The sequence below is a fragment of the Dermacentor albipictus genome, chromosome 2 (assembly GCF_038994185.2).
Source record: "Dermacentor albipictus isolate Rhodes 1998 colony chromosome 2, USDA_Dalb.pri_finalv2, whole genome shotgun sequence".
In the NCBI taxonomy this organism is placed as follows: Eukaryota; Metazoa; Arthropoda; class Arachnida; order Ixodida; family Ixodidae; genus Dermacentor; species Dermacentor albipictus.
The window spans coordinates 8,796,784-8,814,434 of record NC_091822.1 but is presented as its reverse complement, the minus strand read 5'-3'; the positions used below and the strand labels follow the sequence as shown (position 1 = coordinate 8,814,434).

The 17,651-nt window shown below is 46.5% G+C and overlaps 1 protein-coding gene across 2 annotated transcripts in view; it reads left to right on the top strand.

Annotated features, from left to right (window-relative positions):
• LOC135913224 (innexin inx2-like) overlaps positions 1 to 17,651 on the top strand; it is a 378,125-nt gene that overhangs the window by 79,607 nt on the left and 280,867 nt on the right. The gene's annotated exons all lie outside the window — the stretch shown is intronic.

Here is a 17,651-nt window from a genome sequence, read left to right as displayed (position 1 = left end):
TCATTAATGCTCTCATACACTGAGTTGAATATGGTTGCTTGCCGTAATGGACGCTCCAGAAGTTGAGCATCGTGGTGCCGTCAGGTTTTTGACAGCTTAAGGTGTTTCCCAAAAAGAAATTAGTCGCCGTATGGCTGCCGTGTACATGGGACATTGCATTTCATTGGCCACTGTGAAGCGTTGGAACAAACAGTTCAAAGAAGGACGTGAAATTTGCAAAGACGATCCCAGACAGGGCCAAAGCCATCGTGCAATCACCTCTAACAAAATTGCAAAGGTTGATGAGCTGATCAGACAAGAACGGAGGATAAGCATCTATGAACTGGCAGAGCGTGTGAACATCAGTCACGGTTTGGTTCACGCCATAATTTATAAAATCTCGGTTATCGGCTCTTGTGTGCGCAATGGATGCGCAAGATTTTGAACCACCGCCAGAATACGGAGAAGATCAGCGCTGCCTTTAGTCATCTGATCCGGAATCACAAGAAAGGGCACGATTTCTTGTCTGCAATTGTGATCGGAGACGAACCATCATACCACTACTAAGAACCTGAAAGACGACGTCAAAGCTTACAATTGAAACATTCAAATTCACCTTCCCCAAAGAAAGCAAGGCCGTATTTCCGCCAGAAAGGTGTTGTTGACTTTTATTTTTCGATCGTCAGGGGCCATTACTGATAGAATTTGCTAAATCTTGAGAGACTATCAATTGTTTCCGATACTGTGAAACGCCGCATCGGCTGCGTGTCGCAATCAAGAACAAACTACGTGGAAAATTGACGAATGGGGTAATCTTGTTCCACGACAATGCCCGTTCCCACGTTGCTGACGTGGTTAACACAAAACTGGCAAAGTTCAAGCGGGAAACGCTACAACATCCGCCATACAGCTCAGAACTGTCGCCTTGCGGCTTCCACATTTTGGGGCAATCGAAAAAACAGCTCAAGGGAGCCAGATTGGTCTCGGACGATGTCCTAAATGTCAGTTGCAGACGCTTTGAAGCAGCAACCCAACGAGCTTTATGAGACGGGAATTGCACGACTTTTTAGTCAATGGGACAAATGTCTAAATGCTCATGGGGGCTACATTTAATTAAATTACCCCGTTTGTTATGTATTCGCTTTGGTTCAATTTCATTTGACTCGTCCTCGTATATTCTGCAGAACTTCTGCTTTTTATACGTTGTCTCTTTTGCGACTATAATTTCTGTGCAATTACTCACGATACACGACCGGTAACAGCTGCTGCCGCGTAATACATTGGAACAAATGGCAGCGTCATTGAGATTTTTCACTCGCCGTTGCATACGTACAAGGATGTAAACGAGGATCTTGAGGGACAATGTGTCATTAACATATTTGTCCTGAACTTGTTCATTTCATGGCCTTTACATTTTTCATATCAGCGGCATGCACTGCTTTGCTGGCTTCGAACTGATGTAGTTCTAAAGTTCGTGCGATATTTTATTTACTTATTAGATAGACACATTACATGGAAGCATTGAAATCAGTTATGTTGGATTCAATTTTTGGCACATACGAATACAATCTTTTATGAAAAAATACGTATTTTACTTGCATTGACAGTGCGTAGCGTTCAACAGTTCGTTTGCAGCATCTTTGGCAATGGCAATGCAGTTATTATTCGTGTATTTGATCTCTAGGCTAATTGTTTAAGAGGAAGCTTTATCTCTGGCCCAACTCCGACATGGCCTATTCAGATGCATGTAAAACGCAGAAACGGTTTTCTGAGGTGACTCCTGAATCGCTTTTATTGAAATTTGTTGCATTTGAGGCAGCATGGTAAATTGTAGTGTCTGTTGGAAGCGGAATTTTGATTTAGGGCCTGAACTTTGTGTAATATGTTTTGAAAAATTCAAAAGTTCGAAAAAAGACATAGAAGCACGAAGTTTAAATATTAATAGCTCTGTATCAAGAAGAGAAATCGCGGTTCTGTAAACGGCATCCATTACACCATTCAAGGCGGAGAAATTCAGTATGTCAAGTTGTATCTGCAAAAGCAGTGTTTCCATAATACTTAATTTTTTGAGACTCATGTGTAACATATCTATTTTGTCGGCTGTAGATGTACTATAATGTACAATTTACAGAATTGTGATATCAATTTCTCATTGCTGGTTTACAGAGTTGCAAACCTAATTGTGTCGTTTTCTGAAAATTTTCAATTTTTTTCACTTTTCGATAAAATATTGACGACCTAAATCGAAAATTCGAAACAAACAGTCACTAGAATATAAATTTTTCTTTTAAATGCAACAAACCTCGTCAAATTTGGTGCAGTGGTTGTCGAGAATAGCGAATCCTCCTTCTACATGTATTTAGATAGGAGCATCCTACTTAATGTTTCCACTTAAAGTTGTGGTCCACCTGCAACGTGAGACCCCCCCCCCCTCCCCTCGAACGAAATTTCTGGCTACGCCACTGAGCCCACCGATAACGTACTACGTTTCCAAGATATTCAGCTCGAGTTCATGGAATGGCACATGTGTTGGGGATATAAACCTTGAGCTAATAAGCCCGTGTTATCGTATCGGTCAGCCCACTCGAAGCTCGTCAAGAGGAGCATTGCCAACTTATGCTTTGGAAATGCTTTAAAAATGCTTTAAAGAAGTCTTGTCATCAAAAGATATATACGAGTCTTATGAATCCGGCGGGAAGGTTATCAGCAGCAGGGTTTCCGGAATCAGTGCAAGTTTCGGTCGTAGAGGGGCTGCTAAAAAGGTGCAGGCCAGATAGCACAATTCGCGACGCGGCAAATCAACGGACGGTACGCAGAAGGAAGGTAGCGGTAGTGCACTACCAGCATAGAACGGCACATAATCTTAAGAAAATGGCTAATTGGGTGGACAGAAAAGTGATCTTTTGAGCCCCAGAAAAGCTGGCAAAAATATGTCGATTAATGGACCCGTACCGTAAGCCAGCTGCGGGATGCTCTACGAATCATCGAAAAGCGCCCGTGGGTTGCGTAGAAGCTGTTGTATATGAGCTTCCGCTGTCCTGTAGGAAGAAATACATCGGACAGACAGGGAGATGTCTTAATCACCGATTACGGGAACATAGCTTAAATGTGAAAAATAAGCAATACGGTCATCTGTCAACCCACTGTCAGGAATGCGGCTGTGCGCCGGGGTATGGATCCTGCCGCGATCTTGCGAAGCACAAAGATAAAGACATGTGAGAGATTATTGAGGCTCAGGCTATCAGGCGGAATAGTGATACGTGTGTTAGTGCCACTTCGGTCGACTTGTTAGATAAGGAGACGGCTTTTTTGGATGGTTAAGATTTGGATTAGGTGGCGCCACAGTGCATGGGTTATATAGGTGTATTTCCTAAAAATCAAGTTGTTGAAGTTAGCGCATTGTGATATCGTCTCCCTTCCGTCCTTGTTTGCTGGCGCTAAATATGCTTTCGCTAATATTGCTCTAACCAAGTGTGAAAAATTTTAAACATTTACAAAAACAACGTGTCAACGATTACACTCCTGCGAAAATTTTACACAAATTTTGTTACTGCTACTGTGTGTGGTTGAGCTCTTGCCACCAGGTGGCTGCACCGTCTAGACCATTCACATTAGCGCTTCTGCTCATCCCGTGAAACGGCATGGTCAAACGACCAGGCCCTGTATACTTGCGCTTGCGCTTACCCGAATACCAAACTCACGAAACTCTAGTGCGGTAGTAATCCTCGAGTGTAAAGTGACGACCGCAAACGCGCAAATCCTGGCGCCGATCTGATAGCGGCAGTCCGAAGCCCTGCAGCCAGTCGGCTCATCCGCTGCCTTGCAGAGGGGAACGTTGTCGCAGCTTGACATATTGGCAGTCGCTACGTTTGCAGTCCACAACGCAACAATGAAGAATCATGGTGCTCGCAAAAAGACTCAGACTGACTCTGACGGCGGAGCTCTCGTAAAATGGAGCACGTTGTACCACAAGCAGACGACGCATGCTGTATGCCGGAAGTGCTTAAGTGTAGTGAGAAATTCTTCTTGTGCACTCCTTTTTTGAGAAACAAATGAAGTAACGTTCCAACTATTAGGAACAACATTTGTTCACCATAAAGCTGGAAAAATTATTGATGAGGCGCCCAGGGCAGCTAATGGGATAGTTCACCCTGCTGACGTCAATCGGATGAATGACGTCAAATGGCCAGGGACGGCTTAAAATTGAGCCGAGTGATGTGCTGCGATCGGCAGCGATGTAATTTTTTAAAACTTATAATAGAATATACACTTTGTCGCGGGATCGAATCCCGGCCACGGCGGCCGCATTTCGATGGGGGCGAAATGCGAAAACACCCGTGTGCTTAGATTTAGGTGCACGTTAAAGAACCCCAGGTGGTCCAAATTTCCGGAGTCCTCCACTACGGCGTGCCTCATAATCAGAAAGTGGTTTTGGCACGTAAAACCCCAAATATTATTATTAGAATATACACTTTAGGCAGAACGCTATGATGCGTCAATTAATGATCACAAGGACCTACTCGAAATACTCGGCACGTTCGTACAAAATCGTCAAAATCATTTCGGGGTCCCTTCAACACTCCGGCGCCGGCGCAGCTGTCAACTCATCGCCCGCAGCTGCTTTGCTCGGGGAACAACGTTATTTTTTTTTGCATGACTATATCGCCACCGAAGCTTGTGAGCCAATACAAGCTTCCGTTGAAAACGCCATAACTCGATCATACATGCGTCGCGTACATGGAGGTTGCCATGCCGAGCGTTGGTTGAGTGGGCCGAACAGCGCTCTTTCACTGAGGTGGCGCGTGTGGAAAAATTGAGCGAGGGCGCAGCGAGGGAACTGGATTAGGGCGCAGACGCGTCGCGGCATATTCGATATAATTTTGCTGCGGGCGCTGAGGCCGATTGCACGCGTACGCTTCTGTAATGATACTTTATTTCAACTGCAAATTTATATTGACAGCTTTTTGTTACGCATACATATTTAAGGCATGGGTTATACAACATGACGTCTTCAATTTTGCTGTCGTGGTCAAGTGCGTCGTCTGCTAGCGAGCACGCGTTCCTTGCGCGGACGCCCAGTTTTTCTCGCAGAAAGTCTGTGCAGTAAACTTTTTTACGGTTTTACTTGCTTTGCTGCGCCCGCGACTCCTGTCGGCTGGTGCCAATTGTACTGTTAGCAAGCGAACTGCTATTTTTAACATTGTTTCCTAAAGGTAACACGTAATGTGTGCCATGTGCCACAGGAGCTGCCTATCTACCACATGAAGCTACGCATGAAAATTTTATTGATATCCTGTAAATTTACGCATGCTTCTTCTTAGTGGAATATTGTCACGTGGTAGAGACGGTCGAGGACACAGCAATGAAACTGTGAATGGCGAAACTAACTTTATTGGGCGAACCTGTGCCAACAAAAACTGACAACGCTCAAAGCTCAACAAAAACGGTGAACACAGTCGGCGATCGTCGAAAACCTGATCTGTGGATCAAGCGCGTTGGATTTTATACATCAGTCGGCGAAGGTTCCAGGGTAATCGCTGGTGCCCGCGCATATTCCAGATAGTTCTACACCATTCACGTCGCGTATTCATAAAATCAGATTGCGCAGGGTTCGGTGACAGCAAACAGTAAAAAGAACCATCGATAACATTCGAGAAATTTCCGATACATTCAGGCGCGTCGTGCGCTGTGCGATAACATTTGTGAGACGGTGAAAAGCGGTCACTCGAAAAAACAGAAAAATGTACACGTGTCAATTTTGATCATGAAAAATTATCAGAGAAAACAGCATTATTGTGAAATAAACGTGGTTCATTAACTGCGTGGTGCGAAGAGATGCAGGGGACCAATGCACTTTTAGGTAAATCGAAGCGTGGGTACTTAGATCCACGACGTATATGTAAGAGAAAAATTATCAAATATTATAAATGCACAGATTGAAAAAGTGAAAACTCGCGACCGTAATATGAGCGTTTCCTTTAAAAGCGGCGCCAGCCCCAGCTAACCGACTTTCCGAGAAGAGGAATCAAGGCAATGATTAGACGTTAATATGAACAGTGTTTTTTATTTTTTTAAATATGTATTTATTTATTAGTCTTAAGGAAAAGGTATTGCATATGTACTCAGACTGAATCTAGAGACCCGGAAGCCTTTATCAATGTTATCCCCGTGGCTTGTCTGGCGATCTCTTTCAACGTGCCAGCCGGCGAAGTGAAATAGAAACACAGACTACTCGAATGGTCTTCGTTTTTCATATCTTATTCGCCTTCAGAATTCAATATTAAAAATTTAGAGCCATTCCACTCTGTTAAGATGGGTGACCAGTGGAGCTGTTTATAACTATAAATAAAATGAAATAAAACAACAAAGCAATGTGACAGAAATTTGCACGTTGTTATGTTCAGTACGATTGACGTTTATCTCGTGACCACAGTGATTATGGCTTTATGGTCGCAATGATAGACGGCCATGGGTTCTGTGAAGACACTGGAGAGGTTCTTAGCGAAGGTTAATCTATTCGCTACCGATGGAGCGTCGTGGAGACATTGGTCTTGGTGTAACATTGAAGGCCGAATTTCCATAAGAGAAACGCCAAGAACCAATTTCCGTCGGGACAAAACACATCAACGTTAAAGTCACCCACAATGATGATGGGATTGGCGTCCACCGGGAGGATTCACCCAAACGTGCCGTTCATAAAGTCTTTAAGGTCCCTCTGACATTCCGGGATGAACGTGCACAGCGGCGACAATGATTCCGACCCCACTCTGTACGGCGCACGCGTCGGCACACTGCACGGCAAGACTTTCGCCTGTCATCAGTACGTATTAGATCTTGCCGTTGAGTGCGGCAGTTGGCAGACGTTGACAGATGATTTTGAGAACTGAAGGTTTATTTACATTATATACAGTAATAACACACAGCAATTAACAGTCATAATGTCATCGACGGCCGGTAGCAAATCAGACGCTGCGGCCCGTGGCAAGAAAAACGAACAACTCTTCTCTCTGCCTCTCGCTTTTAACCCCTTGGATCTCTCGGGCTCACGTCATTTTTGGCCAATCGTCGAGCCACCTCAGGTGTCGTCATTTTCCTCCAATGGTAGGCGCTCGTGCAAGTGCGGTCACATTCGGCCAATGGGGACGCTCCAAGGGCTCCATTGATGGAGAGTTGACTTCCCTCCGGCGTCGCCTCCTCGCCTTGAAGCACTCAGCTGGAGGAGCCGGATTGTTCAAGAACCTTCCAGAACCGCAAAACAGGTTTGCTCGGGACCGAGATCAACTACCTGGAGCCGTGCCAGCCTCCCGTTTCACTTTTGGGAAGGGGGGTAAATAATAGCTCGATGGGCGGAGCATGAGGTGGGTGTAGTCTACCTGTCTGACGGGTCCGGTAACGTGGTAGATGTGCCACGGCGCACCATAATTGGAATGCGATGGCGACTGGATGTGATCGGAGAACTTGAGTGAGGCCAGAAAAAGGGTGCGTATCCAACGGCTCCTCCTCGCCCCGAATTTCTGAATCGCCGGTGAACGGAATTCGCTGGCCATGAGGAACGCTGATGGCACATGTAAAGTACTGGTGACGAGCCTCGTGTGAAGAATTTCTGGACACTGGGCCCTGGAGAACGTATGTAAAACAAACAAAACAACACAGCGCTGCACTACGCGCAAGCACAGGCTCTTCACCCCTGACTCGCCAGGCTATTACTATGTCAAAATCAACCCGTTTTTTGTTTTCTTTCCCAATTTTGATAAAGCAGTTCCAACCACCTTTCTAAACAGCTTTCCATATGTCCCCGAATACCGACAAGGCCATAGTGATATCACGTTGCAAAAGAAACGGGCGAAAGTTTATCAATTATAGAAAACAACTTTTATAACTATACGCAAGCAAAGTTTTGAAACTACAAGTATGACTTCCAGCCAATAAGAACACTTCCTTCCTCGTTAGTAAAAGGGAGGAATGTAATTCGTCGGTTTACCGAAACAACTGTCTCAAACCATCTGCGTTCCCATTTACCTTGCCCGTTTTGTACACGCATCTACTTAGGGAATACATCTACTTAGGGCAGGTAGTGACGGCGGATCCGGATCATGAGACGGAAATAATCAAAAGAATAAGCATGGGCTGGGGTGCGTTTGGCACGCATTCTCAGATCATGAACAGCAGGTTGCCATTATCACTCAAGAGGAAAGTGTACAATAGCTGTGTCTTACCAGTACTCACCTACGGGGCAGAAACCTGGAGGCTTACGAAAAGGGTTCTACTTAAATTGAGCACGACGCAACGAGCTATGGAAAGAAGGATGATGGGTGTAACGTTAAGGGATAAGAAAAGAGCAGATTGGGTGAGGGAACAAACGCGATTTAATGACATCTTAGTTGAAATCAAGAAAAAGAAATGGGCATGGGCAGGATATGTAATGAGGACGGAGGATAACCGATGCTCATTAAGGCTTACGGACTGGATCCCAAGGGAAGGGAAGCGTAGCAGGGGGCGGCAGAAAGTTAGGTGGGCGGGTGAGATTAAGAAGTTTGCAGGGACGGGATGGCCACAATTAGTACATGACCGGGGTTGTTGGAGAAGTATGGGAGAGGCCTTTGCCCTGCAGTGGGCGTAACCAGGCTGATGATGATGATGATGACGATTTGTACACGCAGCGCGCGCAGCGGTACGCGCAGCTGTGGCGTGGAGCTAGAGCATCCACCTCCAATGCAAGAGTACCGTGGTTCGAATCCCGGTGCCACGCAACTTTCCATCGCATTAAAAAAAAAGACCCGCGTGTTGATAAAATTGCATCAACAGGCCTACATTGCCGCATCATCCTAGTGACCAAAACCGGTAGTGCACTCCCTCACCAGAGCAGGATTGGCCACCCTGGTGCAGTACTTGGCCACAACCTCCTATATGAATACAACAATCAAACCCCGGCCCTCAGACTCCAGCAGCTGCGAAGCAACTGACCATGGAGATGGTCAGAGATGGGACGCAGCAGAGGGTGCTAAGAATATCTGGGTCCGGACAGGCCGCCGTTGGAATCTGAACCTGGCAACGTTTAACGCTAGAACGGTATCCAGTGAGGTGAGTCTAGAAGTGCTATTGGAGGAATTAGCGGGCAGTAGATGGGATTTAATTGGGCTCACTGATGTTAGGAGGACAAAAGAAGCATATTAAGAAACGCCAATGCATGAGAGCCTCTAACCCTACAGCTAGAATAGAACTGGCAGAACTTTCCAAGGTAATCAACCAGCGTAAGACAGCTGACACAGGGAAGTGCAATATTATTACGATATGATTGAACGATGCTCAAGAGACCAGCCGCCGCGAGAACGACGAAGAAATTGGTCGGTGCCCTTGGCACGAGGGAGTGTCAGCCTGGCTGCCTGGCTCCAGTGTAAATAGCGTGTAAATAGCATCTCTCGTCTCTGTCTTTCCACACGTAACATTTCTGGTGGAGGTCAGCAATCCCCGTCCTCACCACGGAACTCCGAAGTATTCGGCACACCGAGCTTGTCACCATGCATCCCGGTGATGAGCCCGCCTTGGCTACGGCTTCGGCTTGTCCGACTGCTCCAATCGTCACGGTTGCCCCACATCGTGACCCAGTGTGTTCTCTGGCCTGGAGGGACAGGATGTCGATGACTGGATCAAGCTCTATGAACATGCCAGCGCTAATAACAGGTGGGACCCAACGATTACGCTCGCCAATGTCATCTTTTATCTCGGCGGCACCCCACGCGTGTGGCGCCAAACACATGATGACGAAATAACCAGTTGGGACAGTTTGAAAGAAAAACTACGGGAACTGATCGGTGACCCCATTGGGCGCAAGGCTGCCGTGAGAAAGGCTCTTGCGTCTCGTGTTCAGACACCTACAGAGCCATACGATTCCTACATCCTCGACGTCTTGGCTCTATGCCGTAAAGCTGACTGTCATATGTCCGAAGCAGATAAAGTCGCACATGTGCAAAAGGCATCGCCAACGACGCTTTCAATTTGCTTGTTTTCGGCAACATGTCGACTATCGACGCCATTATAAAAGAATGCCGTCGCCTTGAACAGGTTAAGAGCCACCGTATCTCACACCACATTGCGCGCCTACCCAACACTGCTGCTACGTCGACATGTGAGGGTCGACCACATCAGACCACCACCTGTGACGACGTCACCCGTATTGTTCGCCGCGAACTCGAGGCCGCCTGTTTGCCAGCCTTCTCCACGCCACCTCCCGATCCGCCAGCAACCACCATTGCGATGATTCAGGCTGTCGTCAGACAGGAATTTGAAAACATGGGTCTGAACACCGTGTGTTCCACGACTCGACCCAGCGTTCCCCAGTTATCTAGCGGCCCTTCTCGTCCCCGGCAGTCCTTTTCTCGAAGCCTAAAGGCAGCGAAGAAACTAAGCATGGGCAAGAATCAGATGTATCCGTTAAGAGACAAAGCCAGCAATATCATTTGTAATATGGATGAGATAGTTCAAGTGGCTGAGGAGTTCTATAGAAATTTTTACAATACCAGTGGCACCCACGATGATAATGGAAGAGAGAATAGTCCAGAGGAGTTTGACATCTCACAAGTAACGTCGGAAGAAGTAGAGAAAGCCTTGGGAGCTATGCAAAGGGGTAATGCATCTGGGAAGGATCAGGTAACAGCAGATCTGTTGAAGGATGGTGGGCAGATTATTCTAGAAAAAGTTGGAATCCTGTATGCGCAATACCTCATGACCTCGAGCGTACTAATCTTGGAAGAACGCTAACAAAATCCTTATCCATAAGAAAGGGGACGCTAAATACCTCAAAAATTTTAGACCGATCAGCTTACTGTCCGGTTCTCTACAAAGTATTTACTAAAGTAAACGCAAATAAGACCAGGAACACTTTAGGCTTCTGTAAACCAAAGGACAAGACAGGATTTCGTAAAGGCTACTCAACAATAGACCGTATTCCCACTATAAATCACGTAATAGAAAAACTTGCAGAATATAACCAACCCCCATATGTAGCTTTCATTGATTAACAGAAGGCGTTTGATTCTGTCGAAACCTCAGTAGTCATGCAGGCATCACGGAATCAGGGTGTAGACGAGGCGTATGTAAAAATACTGAAAGATATATATAGTGCTCCACAGTCGCAGTAGTCCTCCATAATGAACGCAGCAAAATCCCAATAAAGAAAGGCGTCAGGCAGGCAGACACGATCTCTCCAATGCTATTCACAGCGTGTTTACAAGAGGTATTCAGAAACCTGGATTGGGAAGAATTGAGGATGAGAATTAATGGAGAATACTTTAGTAAGTTGCCATTCAGTGATGATATTGCCTTGCTTAGTAACTCTGGGGGCCAATTGCAATGCATGCTCACTGAGCTGGAGAGGCAAATCAGAAGGGTGGGTCTAAAAATTATTTTGCAGGAAAGTAAAGAAATGTTTAACAGTCTCGGAAGAGAACAGCAGTTTACGATAGGTAGCGAGGCACTGGAAGTGCTAAGGAAAAACATCTACTTATGGCAGGTAGTGACCGCGGATCGGGATCATGCGACTGAAATAGTCAGAAGAATAAGAATGGGCTGGGGTGCGTTTGCCAGGCATTCTCAGATCATGAACATCAGGTTGCCATTATCCCTCAAGAGAAAGTGTATAACAAATTTGTCTTACCAGTACTCACGTATGGAGCAGGAACCTGGAAGCTTACGAAAAGGGTTCTACTTAAATTGAGGACAACACAACTAGTTATGGAAAGAAGAGTGATAAGTGTAACGTGAAGGAATAAGAAAAGAGCAGATTGGCTGAGGGAACACACGCGGGTCAATGATATCTCTGTTGAAATCAAGAAAAAGAAATGGGCATACGCAAGACATGTCTTCAAGAGGGAAGATAACCGATGGTCAATAAGGGTTACGGACTGGATTGCAAGGGAAGGGAAGCGTAGGAAGGGGTGGCAGAAAGTTAGGTGGCGGATGAGATTAAGAAGTTTGCAGGGACAACATGGGCACAATTAGTACATGACCGGGGTAGTTGGAGAAGTATGGGAGAGGCTTTTGTCCTGCATTGAGTGTAACCAGGATGGTGATGATGATGATTTTGTAAGGGACGGTTAAGTTATATTCCTGTAGAATTAGACTCCATCTGAACAAGCGTCTTTTCTTAGGGGACATGTGTCTGAGCCAGGTCAGAGGACAGTGGTCGATCTGGAAAGTGGATTTCGCTCCGTACAGATAAGAAGATAATTTCTGGACCTCCCAACTAAGCAGGCGCATTCTTTTTCGGAAGTGGTGTGCGCTTCTTCTCTGCACGTTAATTTTCGTCTAGCACACAGTACCAGATGCTCTTCCGCATCTTCGCCCACCTGGCTGTGGACGACTCCCAACCCTCTGTCTCTAGCATCGCACTGCACGATAAATTCTTTAGAATAATCGGGGTCTGAAGCACTGGTCCTGAGCTCAGAACCTCTTTCAGATGCTGAAATGCGCTTTCTTTGCCCTCATTGCATCGAGCCTTTTCTGGCTCTTCCTTTCGGAGGCTGTCTGTCAGGGGGCTTGCAACCTCTGATAAATTTGGAATGTACCACTGGTAATATCCCACGAGCCCCAAAAAGACTTTGACATCACTCTTAGTTCGCGGTTCGGGAAAGTTATTGATAATCCCTATTTTTAGTTCGGAGGGTCGCCACGTTCCCTATCCTATGACATGCCCTGGGTAGGTAACTTGCAAACACCCGAAGTTGCACTCTTCGGCCTTTACCATGAGACCCGCGTCTCTAGACGTGCCAGCAACTTCCTGAAGTGCTCCATGGGACCTTTCCAGCTGTTAGAAAAAATGGCCACATCACCTAAGTAGGGGACCGCGTTATCTTCTAGGTCTTTCAAAACAATATCCATCAGCTTGGAAAAGCTAAACGGTACGTTCTTAAGCTCGAAACTTAACATTAGTGGTCCAAATGTGCCAACCGGGAAAGTGCATACTGCGTAGTGACTTGAACTGTCTGACATGGGCACCTGCCAGCGCGCCCTAAGCCGATTGTTGAAATGTACTAAGCTCCACCCACCCGCACAACTCGTTCTTCTGGGTTAGGTATAGGGTAAAGCTGGTCCCTTGCAATCGATTTCAATTTCCCATAGTCCACACATGGACGCGGCTCTTTCCCACTTGCCTCTATGATAATCATCGGGGAAGTGTAATGACTGTCTGATGGTTCAATGATTCCCAACTCAAGCATTCGTATGATCTCTACTTCCATTATTTCTCGCAGACTAGGTGAGACTCGGTACCGTTTGGATGGGACGGGCTTGTCTGATGTCAACTCAATCTCATGAGTAACCAGCGGCTTTCTCACCGGCCGGCTACTGAAGCATTGGCGAAATTCCTCAAAGAGTGTCCGGAGGTTGCTTACTTAATCGGCCTCGGGAGCCACTCGGTTTATAGAGAGATTCAGGTTGTCCTCTATAGGGCATTCCGCATTTGTTACTGTCACTAAAACTGGAAGTTCTACCGCTATTTATTCAGACGCGTTTACCACCATGTTCACAACCTATTCCCTTCCACAATAAGGTTTCATTAAATTGCAATGGTAAATGATTCCTTTATTTCTTTTTCCGGGAACTTCTAGGGTGTAATTATTCTCCGATATCTTCTGGGTAATCTTTACGGGTCCCACTGTACCTCAAGTTTGTTTTTTCGTGAAGGCCTTAGGATCATGAACCTGTCTACCATAAATGTTCGTCTACGAACATTTCTGTCATAGTACACCTTCGCGGTTTCCTGGGCCTCTTCTAGGTTTATTTCAACCAGTTCTCGAGACACACTTAAGCAATCCAGCAATTATAAAACGTAACTCACCACCGTCTCGCTTTCACCTGTTCCTTCCCACATTTATCTTAACATTCTGAGGGGGGAATGGATCGTCCGACCGCACACCAGCTCGGAAGGAGTGAACCTCGTTGCCTTATGTGGGACCACTCTCAATGCGAACAGGGTCGCGGGTAAACAGTCCTCCCAGTCTGCTTTGTGTTCATGGCACAATGCACGTAACAATCTCTTAAGCACCGAGTGAATCTTCTCAACGCTCTTTGATTGTGGATGACACACGGAGCGGGGTATGAGCCATACGCCACACCTTTCTAGGAACGTCGTGGTTAAACCACTTGTAAATACCGTCCGCTGGTCAGCCTGAATCTCAAAGTCAAAGTCAAAGAGTCAAATAGTTTTTTATTCAGACAACGTATGGTACAGTTGCCTAGGGCGCAGCGCAAAAGGCAAGTTGTTTCCTGATGTCTGCAGGAAAACCGATTCGCGCAAACGCGGACAACAGAGTGTCGACTATCTCAGTGGAGCTCAGTTATTTCAAAGGAATCGCCTCAGAAAACTTTGTCGTGCGACAGAGCATGGTAAAAAGGTCCTTGTACCTTGATCGGCTTGGCGAGAAAGGCCCTGCTGTGTCGTTGACCAGCCGACCGAATGGCTCCGTGATTAAGGGAACTACCTTTAAAGGTGCCTTGCGTTTATCTCCCCGCTTCTAAACACGCTGACACGCGTCACAGGACCTTACATAATTTTCCACATCTTTAAAGCATCCTGGCCAGTAATATTCTAACAAGAGCCTCTCCTTCCTTTTGTTGATTCCTAGATGACCCGACCAGCGATATCCGTGACACAAAGTCAAGAGATCCACCCGATACGGAACGGTTAACTCCGGAACGGTTAACTGATCTCTGCGTATCTTGGTAGTGTCTGTACAGCATTCCTCCCCTTTCGTGGATGGTAACGTTGCGCCTTGCTACGCCCACTTTTGCGCAGTCGTGTAAACGGGCCAGAGTGTGGTCCCTCTGTTGCTCCGCGCTGAGCGACTCCCTGTCCACCTGGAGAAGCCTGTCAAAGCCCCCAGAGGCAGGTGAAAGTAGAGAGCTGCTCTCCCTTTCTGTTACTTCCACTGACGACCTTTCTTCGCAACGCGAGTTTTCTATGGGGATCATTTTGATTGTCACCTCTGTTGCCAGACTGTTTTCTTTTTTCTCCGAGGTTCAATTAGGGAATGCGCTTCCTCGCGTTCCGCCACCGCTGCGCTGGGGTCCTCAGTCAGCTGAGCGGCGATTTGGCGCGCTCGCGAGCGGGCACCCTTCCTTCTCCGAACTCCCGTACCAGGCGCCCCGAGCTCTTTGAAAAGAGATACGGGTAGTTCATTGGTAGCGTCTTCAAAACGACTGCCTCTGTCTCTAGTTCTCCGAAAGGACTGGAAATTGTCACTCGTGCTATTGGCCGACACAAGCTGTGCTCCTCTAGCACTGACTAGATCCAAGTTACCTTCCCTGTGTAGTTCTCGGCGTTTACAAAAGAAGGGTGAACTATAGTCGGATACAACTCTAGAAAAAATGGGGCGTTCACTCTTTCGAGGCGGGTGCACACGAGCATCCACCAAAGGGCGGGCACTGTGGATCGACGTCATGCGCCGGACCGCCAGTGACCCCGCCGTTGGAGAAGATGGACGCCCGGGCTAAGTCGCATCAGCTGTGCGCGTCCACGCCTTGTCACAGTGAATTCCCAAACTGCTTGTAATTGCCTATCGGGCCGGAAATGTTACTGCGTGTTTACGATGCTGCATTTGTGCCGCGTGCGTTTATCCTAAGCCGTGATCCGGCGAAGAAACATTGCAGCGAGCATCACAGACGCTGCGCTACGCTTTGCCTGAAAATAGGATCCCATGGTGACCGGCGCAAACACACATCCTATTTGTTCCATGTCATTTTCATTTCGCTCCCGAGTGAAGTTACGACGAGAAAACTTTGCCAAGGTCTGGTGCCTACTGTCAGCGGCGGGTGTGTTCGTGCACTTTGTCGCTGCGTTTCTCGTCGGACGGGGTGAAGTGATGGAGCAAAACCATTCTCAGGAGTAATGAGAAAAGCGTGCGCGCATGAAACAAACCTACGAGCGTCTCAACAGAAAATACTTGCAAAAGAAGCCTCCAATGCAAAGATTTGCCGCCGTCAGCTTAGCGTGAACGATCGTTGCCAGCAGTGAGATAGCCGAGCGTCTAACGTCGGGGTTCGAGCGTTGTATAGCACCGTCGATTGATTGCTTTCCACCAGTGCTCACCGTGTGCGCAAGCTGTAAAATGCGTGCTGTGGCACAGTCGCGCATAAGTTGTGTTACCAGCGCTCGATATTGTTTCCCACAACATAGCTTCGCACTGCTTTTCGATTCTCGTGAAATGTTGCAATTAAAAATTCCCGAGACAGTGTTAAGAGAACGGTAAAAAAAAAAACGTACGAGAAGATAGGCACAGCAGCTTGTGAACCCGCTTCTATAATACCTATACCCACGTCTGTTTGTAAATGTGTGCATGTTTTCTTGCGTTTGGGTGTGAATACGTGCCTGCTTCCATGCATGTTTATGCTTACTCTTATTTCTGTCCTTTTATTTTTTTATTAGCCTTTCGTTTTGTTAGTTTTCTTTCAGCAAAGTTTTTACACATTATCAATAACTAATCTCATTCAAACCACTAACTCCTGTACATTGCAGGGCTGGCCTCTTCCATCTCATTAACACGATTCTCACTGGTCTACCTCGTCTTCTCAATCTGCTTACTCGCTGTGTTTTCTGTCCTTTCTTCTTGCGCTGTTGCTGCAATGTGATTAACCAACTCGCTCGAAACAAATTTTGACCGCCTATGAAAACAGAAAGGTTTAGAGACACATTTTCTTAAAAGCGTCATGTGGGTTGCACAGTAACTCACATGAACTCTTACCTCTGTTCATGTTTATGCATCAGTGCATGTGGCAGCTCGCCAGAAGTGCACATGAAAGGCTGCATATTGCGAAAGAAGACCTTGATATGCTGTTGCATTTTTCATGCATTCAGTCTTTATAAACAGACGGTTTCGCTGCCCATCACATATGATGGTAAAAATTTTCAACACGAATAACATTGTGCAGCAGGGTGTCATTTCTCGTCCGACGCTTTCGTCGTTGCAAAGACATTTTTCAGTGAATGGAGCCCAGCAAAGCAGTGCACTGAGAGCTTTTGCAACTTTCACCATTTATTGCTTCACAAATGACATTGTCTGAACCTGGGCGTCCATCGCTATGCCGATGGCTTGTGAATTAAATAATTGCCTCAATAAAACACATTCAACTTCGCTCTCACCATTTTTTAATACAAACAATGCAACAAATGCAACAATGCAACAAGAAACAAATAATTGTGCTTACATTGGTGTTACTTGCGCGGTCAGATAAACAAATACAACAACGGCTGCGGCATGAGTGTGATTTGACGTGCAGACTGCTAACGGTGCCTTTGAAGCGTGCCCTCGACTACTCCTATTGATAGCTACCCAAATAAGTTTTCTGGGTCTCACTAAGCTAATGATGTTTGATATTTGTTCTCTTATTCGCATTACTTGCCTGGGCCCAGGTAACCAAAATAAATAATGCCAACACATGAATGTGTGTTTGCATGCAAGCTGCCAAGAGTGGCTGTCATCATCGCGTTGATTGCTTCCGTTTCACCAACAGTGGCGACGGCTTGGCTGCGCTTTGACGTGCAGTTGCCAAAGGTGCCTTTCAAGCGTGCTCCGACGACTGTTATTTCATCACAGGGCCCGTCATGCTCGTAGGTGGCTGCCAAATAGACTATTTCGGGCCTTCTGGCATTGGCATTATTCATCTCAACGGGCTGGAAA